The sequence below is a fragment of the Motacilla alba genome, chromosome 1, assembly GCF_015832195.1.
Source record: "Motacilla alba alba isolate MOTALB_02 chromosome 1, Motacilla_alba_V1.0_pri, whole genome shotgun sequence".
NCBI lineage: Eukaryota > Metazoa > Chordata > Aves > Passeriformes > Motacillidae > Motacilla > Motacilla alba.
In genome coordinates this window covers 36,836,429-36,856,462 of record NC_052016.1, presented here as the reverse complement: position 1 = coordinate 36,856,462, position 20,034 = coordinate 36,836,429, and the positions used below count along the sequence as shown (strand labels likewise).

The window sequence follows — 20,034 nt, the reverse complement described above, 5'->3', positions numbered from 1 at the left end:
AGGGACCTTGGCAAGCTTCAGCACTGGCACCATGCGCACCCCATGGGGTTCAAAGAGGCCAAGGGCAGCTCCTGTCTGAGCAGCCCAGTGAGCAGGGCAAGGCAATCAGGGCACACAGCTCAGCACTGACAAGATGGACACGGCAGTGCAGAGCTGCCATGGGACAGCTGCCACAGTCCACAGCTCAGGGCGTGCTGCTGCATTAGGCACTGGTGGAGGAGGGCTGAGACTCTGCTCATCCAGGTGAACTTGCACATGGCAAAACAGATCATGGAATACCTTGTCATTCCTCCTCCTTTATCAAGATACTACAGGTTGAAAACACAAGACAGTTGTTTCCGCTGAGAGCAGCCAATCTGTCAGTTCAAAGTTATGAGAACGTACTGTTTGATTATGTGATTTGGGCAGTGGAAGGCTGTATAACCAGTGTGATTCATCACTATGATTGATTGTACACAATACCATCAAAATGTGCTATTTATGTACACTGCATGGGTGAGTTTGGTCAGGATCACAGCAATAATCAACATGATCAGCAAGATTTTAGCACTGGTTGAGTCAAGCCCAAACCCACTGTTACTGACCAGTGAAACTGGAAGGATACAATGCTCCAGGAAATGTCCAGGAAAAAGACACAATGACTCTGTGACCCTGGATAAACAAAGACATCTCACCATGAAAGAACAATATGTATTTGTTGTAAAGATGCATTAAACAGATCCACTGCAAACTGAAAAGATTCTTTAATGGCATCAATGTAAAATGGATTACAGACAACGGCAGAAGCCATGGTACCTTCAAAAGCAAATTGAAAAGAAGGAGATACTGACCCTACACTTACATTTTCTGTTTCACTTAGCAACAGAGACAATTTGCAATGTTTCAGCATTTCATTGCACAGGACTCTGGAATGCCAACTGAGGGTGTATTAGGTTACATATGCCTGGCATGTTTCTTAGCTTGGACACTCTTTCATATGATCAAGCGTGATAATACTATCATTTATGGGTCTGGAGAAGCATGCAAGGCAGGAGAGAGAAGTACAGATCTGCAGTGCAGCACAGCAGAGAGCTCCCACAGAAAAAAGGCTATACAAGCAGAAGGAGAAATCTAGATCTCAAATTTCTTGCTGGTGCTGCATCTTGTCTCAGCTTTGGAGGATTTGCATTCTAATAAGAGCGGCCAGGGCGAAGGGGACGCAGGAAGGAAAGCCTGTCATTGAGGTAGATTGCTGAGTAGTGTGGAAGGTTATCTTTTTCTCGTGCAATGTATTGAATTCCACTTCCATCACTGTGCTCACACAACAGCCAGGCACCTCTCTGGACTTTGTGGGAAGACATGATGTCATTGTCAAATCCTGCAGCCAGGTTGGTTGCTTCTCTTATTACTCTGCTCTTCCCATGATAGTTGGGATGCTCATAGAGAGTGATCTGGGGGTCGTGCAGATCTTCAGTGATCATCTGCAGAGAGCTGATCGTATCATTCATGCTTCTGCCAACGTAGTCGTGTTCTCCCTCCTCAAGTACCATTAGCCTGCCTGTGTAATTTATATGCTCATAAGCCACCCAAGGCTGGCCAATTACTTTCACTGAGGAGATAATATCATTAAAATCCAAACGTCCCAGATTGGAAATATCAGAAGTGATTTCTCTAGACACACCCCTGAAGTTGGCATGCTCATAAATGATAATTTTTCCCATCTCAAGACTTCTGAGGATGAAAGTTCTTGCTGTCAGCCTTGGATGACAGCCTGCACAAAAGGAAGACAGAAAACAAGCAATGCTTGTAAGAAGACTTTGCACAAAATGTTAGAGAGCATGGGGAAATAAAGAAAATCAAACATATTTTGAACAATGAATAAATGTAACAACAACTGGAAAGGAGTGAAGGTTTTACATAGTAGTTTGTATTTGGTGGGAAAAAGTAAAATGAAATGTGTGCCCACAACTGCCCACTTTTAAATAGTTGTATGTTGGGTTAGATATATGTCCAAGATTAAGTTGTAAAATACTCTCACATTCAACCCTCACAGTTGTGTACCACTGGCCCCCTCCACCCTGTCCCTTGGTGAGGTTTGTTTCTCCTGCAGCAGCCATCTCCTCGTGCCCTGAGAGATGGGCTCAGTCTCTGCCCATGCCCACAGCAGACCCTCACGGCTGGGCTGCAGCTCTCAGCCCAACACTAAAGCCTCCTTCCCTTGCCCTGCATTTCACAGCAGCTGCCCAAGAAACCCTTCCAGCTCTCCTGTGCAAAGGGTGCCTCTTACCTTGCTGTCAGCTGCAGGGCTGGGGAGAACTGAGGGCAATTCCTCCAGTGCAGGGCTGTGGTTTGTGCAGGGCATCTCACCTCCCTGCATTTATACTGGCACAGAAGTGAAACAGCCAATTCCACAGAACTGGGAAGTGGTGCCATGCCCCCAGGCATCAAAAATCATTATCTATCCTGTCCTAGATTAGATGTTCCTACAATCAGACATCTTCTTTGTCTCATTCAAAAGTCCCATGAAGTGCAAGAGACTTGATGAAACCTGGGATGTTCAATTCCTGTTTGTCCTTCTCCAGAAGAAAATGGAATCACAGTAATAAAAATGTATCAAAGTACGTTGTGACAAATGTTCTGTAGAATGTTTCTGTCTGTTGGAGTTTGCATTTTTGCTTTTCTGGGAAGAATATTGAATACACAACCTTAGTCTTACTAAGAGTTTTGATGGAAGATTTCCAAGTGACAGTGGTGACATTCATGTAATGTTTTTCTTTTTCCTTTCCCTCTTCCCCTTACAATCACAGTATCATTTATGTTGGAAAAGGGCACCAAGACCATAAAATCCAGCCTTGAACCAAATGCCACCATGCCCACTAAACCATATTGCAAAGGACCATTTATACTTGTGTTTTGAATATTTTCAGGGTTGGTGACCCTACCACTTCCCTGGGCAGCCCATTCCAAACTTTACCAATCTTTCAATGAAGAAGTGTTTCCTAATATCCAGCCTGAACCCCCCCATACACAACTGAAGGCCATTTCCTCTTGTCCCACCACTAACTACCTGGAGAAGAGACAAACCCTGACCTTGCCACAAGCTCCTCTCAGGTACTGTCAAAAGTAAACATATCTGCCCTGAGCCTCCTTTTCCCCAGGATAAACATCTCCAGCTCCCACAGCAGCTCCTCACAGGACTTGTGCTCCAGACTCTATACCAGCCTTGCTGCCCTGGACTCACTCAATGTCTTTCTTGCAGTGAGGGGCCCAAAATGAGCACAGGATTCCAGGTATGGCCTCACCAGTGCTGAATACAATGAGACAATCCCTGCCCTGGTCCTGCTGGCCACACCATTGCTGATACAGGCCAGCTGCCATGGGTCTTCTTGGCCACCTGGGAACACTGATGGCTCATGTTCAGCCCTTTGAAGGTATACATGCCCCATCCCTCAAAGGGTTCTTTAGGGTCCCTTGCAGCCCAAACCATTCTCTGATTCTGTGCCATATGTATTCATGTATACATTTATGTATAGTAACCAATGTTGTTGCCTCAAAAGCAGACAGAAGATCACAGTGGAGAACCCAGAAACTGGGAGTACATAGGGACCAACTAATATGGTATACAACCAGCTTCAAAGTCGGAATTCTAAAGCAGAGGCATGGCAAAAGACCACCATAGATCTTTGCAGATACTTATTTTGTGCAAAATACTGAATATTGCAAATTGTGCTTTATACTGTCTGTTTTGAATTTAAACAGTTGAATCAGATTAGACATGGTGTTTCTTTCCATATTATTGTGATAAATACGACTCCAAACATTTTCCCAATTCAGTCTGAAGTAAATGCTTTAGATAATACTTCTGCAGCCTGGGCTCCAGCAGCTGAGCAGGAGGAGCTCCTGGGGCTGAGCCCCGCTCAGCCTGAGCTCTGCCTGTACATGGCACTCAAAAAGTGACTTGGCCAGAAAGAAACCCTGGAACTGGTGCTTCTCCACAAAAAAAAAAAAACCAAACACCCTGGTGCAATTTTAGCGTTCTTTCCTTTTACTTTCAATCCTGATCAGCTGTTTGTAGGAACTATTATGGGCTTTCTCAGAAGAGTATCTTGTGTGTTGAAATCCTACAGATCCGCAGATGCTCTCTCAGTTCTCTTTTTCTTGCACTTGTGGTTGGATGTGATTCTACTCCCTTGAAAGCAGGAGAGCCACATCGGGGAAAATTTCCCTCCAGAAAAACCCAAATTCACCAAGAAAGCCCCAAACACTAAACTGAGGAGAGACAAATTGCAGGGACACATTAATTGCTGATTGCAAGGACAATGCAAAGGAGCTCAGTAGACCCCCTGAGTCCACGTCAGTGCACAGAAATCCCCATCAGGACAGCATTGGTCTGACAAGAATCAGCGGGATGGACAAGGGACATTGATCATCTTTATTTATAGCAGGATTCCTGAGGAGCAATAGGGCTCAGGAAGTACTGGGATTTGCCTGTCTTGCTCCTTACATGATGAGCTTGAATGATCCAGGGAGCCAGGAGGATTGTAGGGTTGGTGAGTAATTGAAATTGGAAGTGACCTTTGGTTGCCATTGAGTCCAGTCAGCTGCTTAACACAGGGACAGCTGTGCACAGAATCACAGAATCACAGAATTTCTAGGTTGGAAGAGACCTTTAAGATCATCGAGTCCAACTCATGTTCTAATACCTCAACTAGATCATGGCACCAAGTGCCACATCCAGTTTTTTTTTAAACACATCCAGGGATGGTGACTCCACCACCTCCCTGGGCAGATGATTCCAGTATTTGACCACTCTTTCTGTGAAAAACTTCCTCCTTAATTCTAGCCTGTATCTCCCTTGGCGCAGCTTGAGACTGTGTCCTCTTGTTCTGTCTGTTGTTGCCCGGAGAAAGAGACCGACCCCCAGCTCACCACAGCCACCCTTCAGGAAGTTGAAGAGAGTGATAAGGTCACCTCTGAGTCTCCTTTTGTCCAGGCTAAATAACCCCAGCTCCCTCAGCCGTTCTTCATACGGCTTGTGTTCCAAGCCCCTCACCAGCCTCGTTGCTCTCCTTTGGACACGCTCAAGCATCTCAATGTCCCTCCTAAACTGAGGGGCCCAGAACTGGACACAATACTCAAGGTGTGTCCTCACCAGTGCCGAGTACAGGGGAAGAATGACCTCCCTGCTCCTGCTGGCCACACTATTCCTGACACAGGCCAGGATGCCATTGACCTTCTTGGCCACCAGGGCACACTGCTGGCTCATGTTCAGCCGGCTGTCAACCAGCACCCCCAGGTCCCTTTCCACCTGAGCAGTGTCCAGCCACACCATCCCCAGCCTATAACATTGCAGGGAGTTATTGTGGCCAAAGCACAGGACTCGGCACTTGGACTTATTGAACTTCATCCCATTAGATTCTGCCCATCCATCCAACCGTTCCAAGTCCCTCTGTGAGGTAAATTATGTTTGCTGGTGGCTTTATCCAGTCAGGTCTTGAAAACCTCAGAGAATGCAGACTATCCAACTTCTCTGGGTGGTGTGATTTAAAATTTTCTGACCTCATCATGAAAATGTTTCTCACTATGTCAGTTGAATACTCTCCTGATTTCATTAATGTTTCTCACATTTTCATCCTCCCACCATATGCACTCTGAAAAGGTTAACTTCATCTCCTCAGTAACTTGCTCATTAGTGTTTGAAAGCTGTTATTAGGTCCCATCAAAACATTTTCTCCCATCTGTACAAACCCTATTCCCCAGCTTCTCGTCCCAGAGCCAGTGCTGCAGCCCCCTGACCTTCTCCATGCCCCCACACTGAACTCTCCCAGTTTACCAACACCTTTTTATGCTACACTACCCAGACCTGGATGCAGTGTTCTAAATGCTGCCAAAGAAGCAATGAGCCCCTTAATCTGCTAACTTAGGCTCCTGTTAGTGCAGCCCAGGATGCTGTTGGTCATTTTTGCTGCCAGGGCAGATTTGGTTCATGTTCAGCTTGTGCCTACAAATACCACCAGGTCTTTTTCAGCAGAGCTGCTCCCCCAGACAGTCAGTGCCCAGAATGTGTCATTGCGAGGGTTCTTCCTTCCCAGATGCAGGACTTTGTCCACTTCCAATTTCATAAGAGTTCTTGTCAGCCCATTCCACCTGCTTTCAAGACCCTTTTGGATGGCAGCTCTGTTGTCAAGGGGTGTCACAGGCAAATTTGTTAAAAAAGCACCCCCTCAGCTCCTGCAGCATGTATATCTCAGTCATAAATATACGGGAACTGAAAGTCTACCTCTTAGGGGCATGAGAAGAAGTGTCCTAGTGAAAAAGCAACCCAAGAAAGTGATATCTATGGAGCTGGAAAAGAGCAGTCCCCAAAAGGGTAATGGTCCTGTATGCCAAGAGGGGGAGAGAATCTGCAAGAAATAGTGTCAGCCCTCTGTTGTTTCAGCCCACGGGTGACTATCCTTTTTATGTTAAAGACTGAATAACTAAAGTGTTTGAACTATTTTAGCAGCTGGGGAGATCCTGCTGATTTATGGAGTAACAAACATGAGGATCCAGGTGGGAATGCAGAAGCCTGGTGGAAGGGCGTCACTTTTTACTTCTACAAACCTGTCACTTATCCCTAGATATTAGGGTCATTAGGGAATTTCTCAACTGACAGAATTATCAGTAATAAGACCCCAGAAGAAAGATACTTCATCCATAAAATTCAGAAAGAGATTTTTTCCAGGTGTCTTCTCTCAACACCTTCCTCAAGGATAAAAGTTCCCTCTCTTACACAGCAGAAGTGCAGAACTTTCAAAGTTTTGACACCAATGATAATGAAAACTAAGATTTATTAAGACTAGCATTTGAAAAATCCAGTTGTTGAAAAGTGACAATGCCATGCAAATAAAACCCTGCGTTACTTGGGTCTACACCCAGTCACAAGCTTTAGGTGCACTCTGTTGCCTCAGTCCAGCCAAGAGTTGACACGTCAGTCACCCTGTTCCCCTGCCCACCCAAAGAGTCACACATAGCCTCTGTGTACACTCCCGTGCTCCTCTGACAAGGGCCAGCATGAGCTGCAGTGTCTGTGGGGCCCAGCCCTGCCCCAAGGAGAGGGGTGTGCCTGGGTCCCGGAGCTGTGTGTACGTGTCTGAAGGGAACAGTCGGTATGCTCGGAGCAGCTGATTCACAGCAGGGTCCCTTCACTCAGCTGCAGCCTCACGCTGCCACCTTACATCCATTTAGGCTCCAGAGCAGTTTTCTGTGCCATGCTGCACTGCCATGTGGAAGCCAACCCATCAGCACCACTGAGGCCGGATTCCCAAATTGTGTGGGCTCGCTGGGCTGCAAGGCTGCCTTGGCTGAGTCAGGAGAGTGCCTCCATTGGTGCCTTAGCAAGATAAGTCTTGAACGTGTCTGCCCTGTCAAGCCTGTAAAGCACCCTGCAGATAACCTGTCCTCAGAAAGGTGGTAAGAGGAATTACTGCTTCACAGGCAGAAACAACCACAGAACAAGACCAAGCTGGTTTAGCTCACTGCCAGATGTACAAATTAGGCTCAAGGTCAGATCTTGTCTGCTGGAAAACCAGATGACAAGCAGGCATACCTATTGTAAATCAAAGGCAGCTCCGATGGTGGTGAGGGAGAGAGAATGATGCATCTGACTCCATGGATATCAGAAGGCAAATTAATTACTTTATTATACTATACTATATACATTTCATCTAAACTGAATCTGCCATGCACTCACTCTGCACACAACTGCACAGAACTGCACTCGTCTCGTGACTCTCCCATGACTGTCAGCCGACTGTCCCGACACACACACCTTCTCTTGGCCCTGATGGGCCAAGGAAACAAAACATCCTCACTTTGGGTAAACAATCTCCATATTGCGTTCTACTTTGGCACAACACAGGCACAGCAAGTGATAAGAATTGTGTTTTCCCTTTCTCTGAGGTTCAGAGAATGTGAACCTCAGAAATCCTTGGGAAGAGTTGTGCCTTGCTTTTCTCTGTGAAGAGAAATGTGGCAACACATACCTGCTTCCTGTGTTCAGTAATACATGTGCAGGATGCTAACACTGGGCTGCCAAAAGACAAGATGTGTCCAAAGCAGTGCTCCCTTGTCACCGAGCTGGTTTTAATGCCAAGGTTCCACCTGCAGGCGTAATGAAGACTTCACACACCGTTTAATGAATAAAGCATGGTCAGAACACAGCACTAGAATGCCTGGTCACCTGTTATTGTTCCCTATAGTTTAAAATTGCATTTCAGTATTTAGATTATTTCCTTCTTGTTACGCTGAAAAATTCATTTTGAGGTATTTGTGCCACTTTGTTTTGATTCGTTTGCTGAACAAATTGTATTTTCAGAAAGCCTCTTCTAAACACAGTTCTTTGAAACAGTTTTGGGTTTTTTTTGTGAAACTGGTTCCTCAGACAATATTTGTTCCCAGCTCAACAGGTGAACTGATGCATGATAACTGAACTCCCAGTATATTTTTGGCAACAAGACCAAATTTGACAACATGAGTGATCCTATCATTGACAAGAGACAGTGTTGTGAATTTGGAATTAAACTACACCCTTCCACATCATGTTTGGACAAGCACTGATTAACTAGAGGGATCTTGAGACAGAGGAGCTGGTTTTGAGAGGAGCAAAATTCCCACCAAATTTTTCTGCCTACCATAAAAGAATTCAGGTTTCCCAGATATCCCAGTCTTGAAGAAGAGAGATTGCAGAGGACCAAGTTCATAAGATATGATATGAAATGATTAATATGATATGGTATGATATGATATGATGATATATTCATTGTATGTTTCATATTTTATATTACATAGTATACACTATAGAGTATATATAATGCATCATATATAAATAATCTATTACATATTTCAGAAATCATATGTCATATATTTTATCTGTTATATGTGGCATTATTCACACCCTCCACAGCAGGGTGAACTGCCTGTTGTGAACTGTGGCAATGGGGTCTCAGAAATGCTGGTATCTGCTGTGAACATCTCAGCAGAACTGATCCAGTGACTTATGGATGGGTGGAGGATGAGCATGGGCTTTGGCTGGCTGCTTCCCCCATCCTCTCCTAGTAACTGAATCCTTCTTCGCACACACCTGTCCACTGATTTCCCCTGAAAAACCCTTCTTTCCTCCACTTTATTTTTTTGGAATATTTCTAGTCTCATTCTCTGAGGTGTGATGCCACACGTAACAGCACATCAATTGTTCTCTTGATTTACAGGCAGGTGTTGCTGTCAAGGTCAAACTACAGCAAAGATAGGGAAGTAATGCAAAGCACATCCTTATTAAGATTAAAGTAAGTGCCCATAAAACTATCTTCCCTCCAAAGCAAATGGTCTGCTTTTCCTGGAAACATGGAAGGCCAGGGACAGAGCTTGAAAAACATTCAGTCCTGCTAGCATGCCAATGGGAAATGCAATGGTTTTACATGCCTAATCCCTACAGACCAGGTTCTCCAGTACTGTACAGATAATTTCTGCATGCCACAGCTGGATACATCTTCCTTCATCCTGAGCCTGCATGGATGAAGTGAGATGAGAATTATAAATGTCATAGGGAACCATAATAAAACCCTTCATCATATCTTAGCAGAGCTCAGATACTTCAGAGCAATGATTTCCCTGCATTGCCTTCTGAAAACATGCAGAAACCATAACTGAACTTCTACTAACCATTTCTTGAATCCACAAATAGTCCCTTGGTGGATGTCACAAATATAAAAGGTAGAACCTCAAAATAAAACCTCATCTCTATTTTTTTTTTGGTCTTTGAATCACTTTCCCTCTTTTCAGGGTCATGCAGGGCACCCCTGCAGGGCCATCAAAACAGATTTCAGATGAGCTCACATTTCTCTCAGTAGCAGTCTAACCATACAGAAACAGAAGCCCTGTTTAAATTAGACCACTTGTGATTTTTGTGGCACCTACCTGTAACTAAAGAAATACCATTATGCAAACCCTCATGCTACATTCCTTGGTGTGTCCTAATTTCTTAATATCAAAAATAACATTATTCAGTTAAATTTTGTATTTTACGTATGCTCATACTAGACGCCTGTAGTTTTATATAGTGCACAAAGTTATGAGAGAAATAGCTTAGAGAATATTCATACTTTGCTGATAAAGGGTTATTTACAGAAGTTGTTCATAGAAGCTGTTTCTACAGGTATTTTCACCAGGCTGAGATATAGGGGCTCTTTGTTAAGGATGAGATATAGGGGCCATACAGTCCCTATACAGTCTTGCAGGACCAATGCCCTCTTGTGTGAACATCTGAGCTCTGGAGCCTCTGGAGGAACAGGAGTCTGGTGTCAGATGCATTTGATCATTTTTGCCATTTCCCGATCCAAAAAATTGTAAAGCACTGTGGGGTGAATTGACATAACAGCATAAGGATCCTAGCTCTGGAATACGCAAGCCTGCCTTTGGAAGTGGTCTGCCAAAAAAACCTGAGTGCAAACCACAGCTTTGGAAAGCAAAGACTTGGATGGAATTATGAGGGTGAAGCCCAGCACTTTGTAAAGAACTTGCATCTGACAGCACACTGCAGCCATGGGGGCTTGGTTAATGAACAGCTGGACACTCAAGAAGTTTTCTAAATTTGGGGACTTCTTCAGTTAAGTGGACTTAGGGTGCAGGGTTGCGCACAAGGCAAGGCAATTTGTGGAACGCTGCTGGCCTGTGTGAAAGCTTCCTGGATTGCTCTTTGCAGTAATTTTTCCTTGGAGAGGGAGCACCATCTGCAGTTAAAACTAGAAAAGCTAAAACACAATCACCAGAACTTTTTTTTCTTTTTTTTTTTAATCTTCTCAACGAGATTTTGAATTTAGAAAATCTGGAGAAACAGTAAAGGCAGATGGCTACATGGAAAATTGTCATGCAATCGGTCAGAGGCACATGTAGAGTGGGCCAGTTTCTCCAAACTACCACCTTAGATTGATGATATTAAGTGTTCCCAGGTATTATGAGAAGAGGAGGCCAGGGTAGGAAGTGATTGCATACCATAGGCTCCAGGAAAACCTTCCCCTCTGGAAGCACATGCTTGATGCCAAATGCACATTGCCAGCCCTGCAATGACACAAGCGGAACATCTTCACACTTGTGTATTTGAACCTGACCCAGCCACAGCAGGGTCACACCCGGTTATCTCACATTACAGACATGCTTGCTCACAGTGGATTTACTGGCTAGTCTCTTCTGGAAACACCTGTCTATTTCCCTCCCTCTTTCTTCACAGCTTCTCAGGAAAAACACACATGCACCTCCCTCCCTCAACACACTTACATCCTGCTCTCAATGTCTTCTGGATTTCTGACTCATTTAGAGTAAGAACCACATCTAGGACACATCACAGGTGCTATCCACAATTTCATTTCTGGTCCACAGCTTCTTTCAGAATTCCTGAAAAATTGTCTGTCAGGGAAAGAAAATCTTTCTGGGAACGAAACTCAGAGTATTGTGAAAGGATCAGAGAAAAGAGTAACTGCAGCCTCTCACAACAAATTTCCCTGCTTTCCCCAAATAGAAAAGTTACCCTATTCCTCTGTGCATACAGCAGCTTTATTACTCATTTCACTGCATAGAATAATTAATTGTTTGAAGCACTTGAGATCCAAGAGGTCTGCCCCATTTCTTGATTTCCTTTGTCCTGTCTCATCAGTGATTGAACTTCTAAGCAAACTTTCACTGTAGGTTTGCCAGTTCGGAGAGCAGTTGGCCGCCAAGCCAAGAGAAGCACAAGAAGATTGCAAATTGATTCTTTCAGGAGGTGCATTTGCAGGAGGGATCCCGTGTTTCATTGATGTTATCTCACATGCTTCTGTCAACACTGAGGTTGCTTGGCCATTGTAGTTTTCCTAATGATTTCAGCCCACTGCCCCCTCCCACTCACAGAGCTGGCTCACTTGACTCACACATCTAAACTCTTGGGAGCATGGTCAGAGGAAGGGAAAAGCATCCTGGTCGCCTATCTCCAACTTTCATGTACTCTGTCAGCAAAGGATTTTCCTGTTTTGTTCTTTTCAAGCCAACTAGCTCTTTTTTAAACTCATTCTGAGGAGGAGCTCTTCTAGTCAATATTTCTGTACAGGTGTTACCCTTCCTCCGGCATGACAGTAGTGAGTATATGCAACCACTGGGAAATTAATTGCAGTCCTGTCAGAACGGCTTCTCTCTCTCTCCTTTCTGTTGGTGGATAAGAAGTTGAAGGGCAGTTGCATCCTGCACAGCATGAGAATTGGAGGAGCAGGGTAAAGGAAGAGTTTATTCCCATTTCCTCTGAACAGAGGGCGCACCTGGAATACTGGATCTGTTCCAGATGCCCTGTTGAAAGGTCAATGTGAACAAAATGGTGGAGCCCCATACAGTGCCTGGATGGCACAGGAGCATCCCATGAACCAGGAGAGTCTGAGGGGCCTGGTCCTGTCCAGCCTGGAGAAGACAAGGCTCACTGTTATCAGAGGGGCTCAGCAAAGGACATCTGGAGAGAGCCTTAGATGGCAACAGGGAAATTCAGACATAAAATAAGGAATAAAACACTCATGCCAAGGATTGTTCAGCACTGGCAGAGAGGCCAGAGACCCTGGGGAATCTCCACCCCCTGAGTTGTTCTAAAATCTCCTGAAGACAGCCATGAGCAACCTGTTTGGTGGCCTTTGGTGGTGTCTCTGCTGTGAAAAAGGCCTTGGACTAGGGAAGTCCTTTCCAGGATAAACCTATCTTTCTGTCAGTAATTCTAAGGAAGATTTAAAAACCTTTGTCTCTTTCTGCCCAATTGCATCCATTGTTCAATTTCAATGAAAAAGTGTCATCATCAAGCCATGTGTGCAATGACTTGGGGATTACTTGTTGGAGATTTATAAATTCCATTTCCACAACGTCCGACTTCCCTCCCAATTCGTCAGCAGCTCTTACCTGGCTCTGTTGTCAAATGTAATCCCCTCCACTGAAGGCTCAAAGTCCTTCTCCACCTTTACTTCATCTTCTGATTACTGAAAAACCTACAAGAATCATATCCTAGAATTTTGGACCTGACATTTCCTGCAATTTTTTAGATTCTGTCTTAGATTTAAAAAAAAAACAAAACCAAAAGAAACCCATGCAATAGCCAATGCAGAGTTTCTGACACATTCCCATCCATATCCATCCTTGAAGCATTCCTTGGCAGTTCTGTAGGGTTGCACTCCTCTCTGGGCCAGGGGTAGCTGTGCCTATGCCATTCCAAGCAGACTGTATGGACTCCTAGAAGAATTTAGGCTGGAAGGAGCCTCCAAGTCCTTCTACTTCAAGCTGCTGCTCATGGCAGGATGGAGAATGGGAAGATGCTGTCCCATGCTGGTTATGAAGCCGGGGCAGAGACAGCAGTGTGGGGCAGGAAGGTTTGTTCCTGTGCAGCTGTGGAATATTTCCTGCAGGGGGCTGAGGGAACAGGAAGCGTTGGGAAAGTGGCCACGGCTGTGTCGCTGGGTGAGAACAGGAGGAGAGAGGCTGCAGGAAGGCACAGGGAGCTGAGAGGGGCAGTGAGTCTCAGCACAGGTAACACAGCTTCAGCTGGGCATGGCAGCCACAGACAGACAGACAGACAGACAGAAAGCCCCGTCCTCAGCTGATGGGGTGTTAGTGCAACAGAGGAAGGACACAGAAGGTGGCTGAGGAAATGCCTCTCCGGGAGAACGGACTGTTAGACAGTCACAGGTGTTTGGAATTAAGCTCTGGATGTTCCCTCATTTGTCTTCCTTTCTGGAGTTCTCTTTACTTCCTTTCATGAGAGTAGGGTTCCCTAAGCCATGTGTTTCATGCCTTCAGATGTGGGAAATGAGCTAGCTGGCTGCCCAAAAGCTTTCTTGACTTTTCCCAGGTTTCCAGGTAAATCTTCTGCTCATAGCAACTCCTTCAGGATTTCTCCAGGACCTTGCTCATCTTGACAGAGGAGTTATGTTTACAACTGCCACGGAAAGGAAACAAAACATGAAAGAAATAAGGCAGGGAACAGGAGACAGCTGGAGCAATGCATAACAACCCAGTCAAACAGGGATTTGCAGGAGGTTTTTTAAAATTGGAATGTAAGTGACTTTGTTTTCATCTGATCAGTAAAAAGACAAGGAATGATTATAGAGATTAAATGCAAGGGACAGAAATCTCCATGTCCCTTCCTCTCTTTGTCCCTCCTTCACTAAATGTTTTCTACACTTTCTTAGACAGTACAGCAGGAGTAGGTATAGTCTTTTATAAGTATAGGAAACATTTTTGAAGTCAAAGATAGGCAGGCTCCAATATGCCTAAAGAAAAATAAATCCCTTTACCTGGGTTTTGCCAGATTAACCACAACACACTTCTTTGGCCTTCTTTATCTTCAGCTTATGAGAAGGAGAAAGAAGCCCAAAGCACCAATTTCAGGGCAGTTTCTACTATCAAGAAAGGAAAAAATGATTAACTGGGTGCTTATATGTTAGGAGACATTGCAAGAATCTTCATGTCATAGTGTCAGAGACAAAAAAATAACATCAACAGAAATGTTCTTACATTTCCTTTTTTTTTTTTTATTGTATGAAAGCACTCCATAATCTTGAATTCTTTCATATATGTGTTGGTTTGACATTGTGCTTCACAACATTCAGGCATTACCCACTACATGCCTGAGAAGCAGCTGGAAAGGCGCTGTTCTTCTACCCTTTCATGCCACAGCCATGAACCATCCAGCCTTAGCTGTAAACATGCTAAAGCTTTAGCAGACACTTCCGTCTACACAGCCCTACACAGTAGGACAGGGCAGATTTACTCCTCAGCCAGCCTTGCAAAGCACAGGATTTTGCTGGGACATGGAGCCAGATAGACTCATTGTGCTGATATTCAAAATGTGTAAGTGTTGCTGGAAAAAGAGGCACTGTCGATGTAAAAGGAGGAACATGAAACTGAGAGACTGGGACCTGAAACCACGGCAAGGTTGACTGTATTGCTGAATTTGCACATCCTAGAATCACAAAAAGACAGAATTATTTTGTCTGGGAGGGGTCTTAAACACAATCTAGTTGCAACCTCCTGCCATGAGCAGGGAGATTTTCCACTAGACCAGGTTGCTCAAAGCTGTGTCCAGCCTGGGCCTGAGCACTCTGAGGGATGGGTCAACCCCGGCTTCTCTGGGCAACCTGTGCTAATGACTCATCACCCTCATCACAAAGAATTGCTGTCAAATGTACAATTGAAATCTCCTCTTTCTAGGTTTGAAAGGCCCCAGTAAAAATCTGCAGAGCTGCCCGCAGTACTCCAGGTGGGACCTCGCCATAGTGGATACAGGGGAAGAAGCCCCTCCCTTAACCTGCTGAGCACACCTTTGGCAGCCCAGGATAGGGTTGGCTTTCCAGGCTGCAAGCTCAGGGTGCTGGCTCATGTCCAGCTTTTCATCCAGCACTGTCCCCAGTTCCTTCTCAGCAGGGCTGCTCCCTGTGCACTCATCCCCAGACGGGTCTGATCCCGCAGATCAAGAGGTGAAGGCTTTGCTGAAGCTGTGCTGGCTGTCTCCAATCACCCCCCTGGCCTCCATGTGCCTGCAAATCCCAACACAGAAGTGGAAAATGCAGGGAGCAGTTTGGTCAATGGAATTGTTAGCCACACACACATGAACGGCCCTGTCAGGGTCGGTGGAAACCAGCAACAAATGGGGTCCCTTGATGGTCCCTGCTGGCCCCAGTAGTGCTCCGTGTCTTCATGCGTGGCACAGGCAGTGGGATGCAGTGCACCCTGGGCAGGTTTGCAGATGACTCCGAGCTGAGGGGGGCGTTTGATAAAGCTGAGGGAAGGGGCCATGCACAGGGACCTTGGCAAGCTTCAGCACTGGCACCATGCGCACCCCATGGGGTTCAAAGAGGCCAAGGGCAGCTCCTGTCTGAGCAGCCCAGTGAGCAGGGCAAGGCAATCAGGGCACACAGCTCAGCACTGACAAGATGGACACGGTAGTGCAGAGCTGCCATGGGACAGCTGCCACAGTCCACAGCTCAGGGCGTGCCACTGCATTAAGCAGGGGTGGAGGAGGGCTGAGACCCTGCTCATCCAGGTGAACTTGCACAAGGCAAAACAGCTCAAACAGCAGCCTTGTCATTCCTCCTCCTTTTTCAAGGTAGTACAGGTTTAAAAACACAAGACAGTTGTTTCCGCAGGGAGCAACCAATCTGTCAGTTCAAACTTAGGAAAACGTACTGTTTGATTATGTGATTTGGGCAGTGGCGCATCGTATCACCAGCATGATCCGTGGCTATGATTGATTGTATGAGGTACAATCAAACACCTGATATTTTTGAAAAGTCTGCATGGCAGAGTCACGGCAACTATCAACATGCTCACCAAAACTTTGGCACTGGTTGAGTCAAGTCTGAACCCACTGTTACTCAGCAGTGGAACTGGAAGGAGATAAATCCTTTCCAGACAGATCCATGAAAAACATCTCAAAGTGACTGCACAACACATTTTCTGAGATACACACACAGGCATCTCTTCCGGAAAGGGCAATATTTATCTACACTGAACAGTCCATAAAACAGGCCCACTGCTGCTTGCAAGAGAGTCTTTATTGGCACCAACCCAAAAGAGCTTACAGACAATGGAACAGGCCAAGGTACCACCAGGGCCTTGTAAAGCAAATCACAAAGAGGCAGAGATCAGAGATTTCTTGCTGGGACTGCCCCTTCCCTCAGGGCCACAGGCTCTGCAGTCTAAGAGTCATGGCCAGGGCGAAGGGGGCGCAGGAAGGAAAGCTTGTCATTGAAGTCAATTTCCTTGTAATTGGGAACGTCCTCATGCTCTCGGGCAAGGTGCCGAGGCCCACTTCCATCGCTGTTTTCACACAGCAGCCAGACACCTCTCTGGACTTTGTGAGAAGACACGACGTTATCATCTTCTCCCCCAGCCAGGCTGGTTGCTTCTCTTACTATTCTGCTCCTCCCTTTATATTCAACATGTTCGTAGAGAGTGATCTGGGGATTGTGCAGATCTTCCGTGATCAGCTGCAGAGAGCTGATCTTGTCATTCATCTCTTTGCCAACAGAATCGTATTCTCCCTCCTCAAATACCAGAAACTGACCCTTGTACTCGACGTGCTCATAAGCCACCCAAGGCTGGCCAATTACTTTCACTGAGGAGACAATATCATTCCAACCCACAGCTGTTAGGTTGGGAGTGTCAGTGGTGAATTCTTTGGACATGCCCTGGAAGTTGACATGCTCATAAATGATGATTTTGCCCATCTCAGTAGGACTTCTGGTGTTTGCAGATTTCTTCCTATAGGAGCTGGATGACAGCCTGCACAAAAGGAAGACAAAAACCAAGCAATGCTTGTAAGAAACCTTTACATACCAGACACAAAAGGATGGAAAGTGTGGAGGGGGGAAACAGCAGGAAGGGAAAGCAACACATTTTGAACAAAGAATAGACACAGCAGCAGCTGGAAAGGAGTGAGGGCATGACATCGAAATTTCAGTTTTGAGGGAAAACACAAAACAAGACATGTGCCCACAACTACTCAGTTCAAATTAGTTGTGTGTGTTGGTTCAGCTGCATACCCAAGATTAAGTTGTAAAGACTGCCCCATGCACCCCTCACAGTTGTGTACCACTGGCCCCCTCCACCCTGTCCCTTGGTGAGGTTTGTTTCTCCTGCAGCAGCCATCTCCTGGTGCCCTGAGAGATGGGCTCAGTCTCTGCACATGCCCACAGCAGACCCTCACGGCTGGGCTGCAGCTCTCAGCCCAACACTAAAGCCTCCCTCCCTTGCCCTGCATTTCACAGCAGCTGCCCAAGAAACCCTTCCAGCTCTCCTGTGCAAAGGGTGCCTCTTACCTTGCTGTCAGCTGCAGGGCTGGGGAGAACTGAGGGCAATTCCTCCAGTGCAGGGCTGCTGTTTGTGCAGGGCTGCAGGTTGGGAAGGGCATCTCACCTGCCTGCATTTATAGCTGGCTCAGAAGTCTTGTGCAACACCCTAGGTGACAGCATGAAAAGTGACCAAAACTCTCCAAAAGCCAGATCAGCCACAGTAATTCAGACACACCAAAGTACATTGTGACACAGGGGCTGTGGAAGTTTCCTGCTTGTGGCAATTTATAGTCTTCCCCTCCTGGCAATTTATAATCTTGCCCTCCTGGGAAGTCCACAAGGACTTTTTATGGGAGATATCTGATCAAGATATCCAGGTCACTGAGATGGCACTTGAAGTACAAATTTTTTAAAAAAACTTTCATTTTTTCGAGTCATGGAATCATTAAGGTTGGAAGAGGCCTCCAAGATCATCAAGTCCAACCTTTGCTCAAATACCACCATGCCCACTAATCCATACTGCAAATATCACTTCTACTTCCCTCCCCTGGCTTCATTACCAGCATGGGACAATATCTCTGCATTCTCCATCTTGCCATGAGCAACAGCTTGAATTAGAGACCCCTCAAGGTTCCATCAAGCTATAATGCTTCAAGGAGTCCATACACTCTCCTTGCACCAGAGAGGAGTCCAAGCCTACAAAACAGCAAAGAAAGGGTTCAAGAGGGATATAGATGGGAATGTTAAAGGAAATTTGCATTTGCTCATGCCGAGGTTTGTTTTGGGGTGTGTGTAATCAAAGACAAAATCCAAACAAATGAGGAAGTGCCGTATCCAAAAATCTAGCAAAGGATTCTTGAATGCATTTCAGTGATAAGAGGATGAAGTAAATGTGGTGAAGGACTTTGAGCCTTCAGTAGAGGGAATTACATTTGACAACAGAGCGGGTGAGAGCCAGTGGAGGAATGGGGAGGGAAGTCTGACATTGAGGAATTAGAGTTCATAAATGTCCAGCGAGTAAACTTGAGGGTGTTCTACACATGACTTGATGATGACACTTTTTCATAGAAATTGAACAATGGATGCATTCAATAAAAGGTTTTTAAATCTTCCTTAGAATTATTGTCAGAAAGATAGATTGTGGAAGGGAAGTCCAAGGCCTTGTTCACAGCAGAGCTACTTCCAAACATGACTAGGTTACTCATGGCCATCTTGAAGTGATTTCTGAACAATTGCAAAGGTGGATATTCCCCAGGATCACTGACCTTTCTTCCAGTGCTGAAAAACTCTTAGGGTTATGGTTATTTTCCTTATTTTCAGTCAGAGCTTCCCTGTTTCCAGATAAGACTCTTTCCAGTTGTCCTTTTGCTGAGCCCCTCTGAGAATCCTTAGCCTCATCTCTTCCATGATGAGAAACATTTTCATGATGAGGTCAGAAAATATTAAATCACACCACCCCGAGAAGTTGGATAGTCTGCATTCTCTGAGGTTTTCAAGACCTGACTGGATAAAGCCACCAGCAAACATAATTCACCTCACAGCTGCCCCTGTGTTAAGCAGCTGACTGGACTCAATGGCAACCAAAGGTCACTTCCAACTTCAATTACCCACCAATCCTACAATCCTCCTGGCTCCCTGGATCATTCAAGCTCATCATGTAAGGAGCAAGACAGGCAAATCCCAGTACTTCCTGAGCCCTATTGCTCCTCAGGAATCCTGCTATAAATAAAGATGATCAATGTCCCTTGTCCATCCTGCTGAGACTTGTCAGACCAATGCTGTCCTGATGGGGATTTCTGTGCAGTGACATGGACTCAGTGGGTCTAATGAGCTCCTTTGCATTGTCCTTGCACTCAGTAATTAATGTGTCCCTGCAATTTGTCTCTCCTCAGTTTAGTGTTTGGGGCTTTCTTGGTGAATTTGGGTTTTTTTGGAGGGAAATTTTCCCCGATGTGGCTCTCCTGCTTTCAAGGGAGTAGAATCACATCCAACCACAAGTGCAAGAAAGAGAACTGAGAGAGCATCTGCGGATCTGTAGGATTTCAACACACAAGATACTCTTCTGAGAAAGCCCATAATAGTTCCTACAAACAGCTGATCAGGATTGAAAGTAAAAGGAAAGAACACTAAAATTACACCAGGGTGGTTTTTTCGGGGTTTTTTTTGTTTGTTTGTTTTTGGTTTTTTGTTTTTGTTTTTTTGTTTGTTTTTTGTTTTGTTTTGTTTTGTT

At 45.4% G+C, this 20,034-nt stretch overlaps 1 long non-coding RNA gene across 1 annotated transcript in view; it reads right to left on the bottom strand.

Annotated features, from left to right (window-relative positions):
- Positions 1-721: 721 nt before the first annotated feature.
- LOC119701283 overlaps positions 722-20,034 on the bottom strand; it is a 50,666-nt gene continuing 31,353 nt past the window's right edge. The window contains exon 2 of the long non-coding RNA XR_005257056.1: positions 722-1,750. This is a non-coding gene — a long non-coding RNA (uncharacterized LOC119701283). The remainder of the gene's footprint in view (positions 1,751-20,034) is intronic.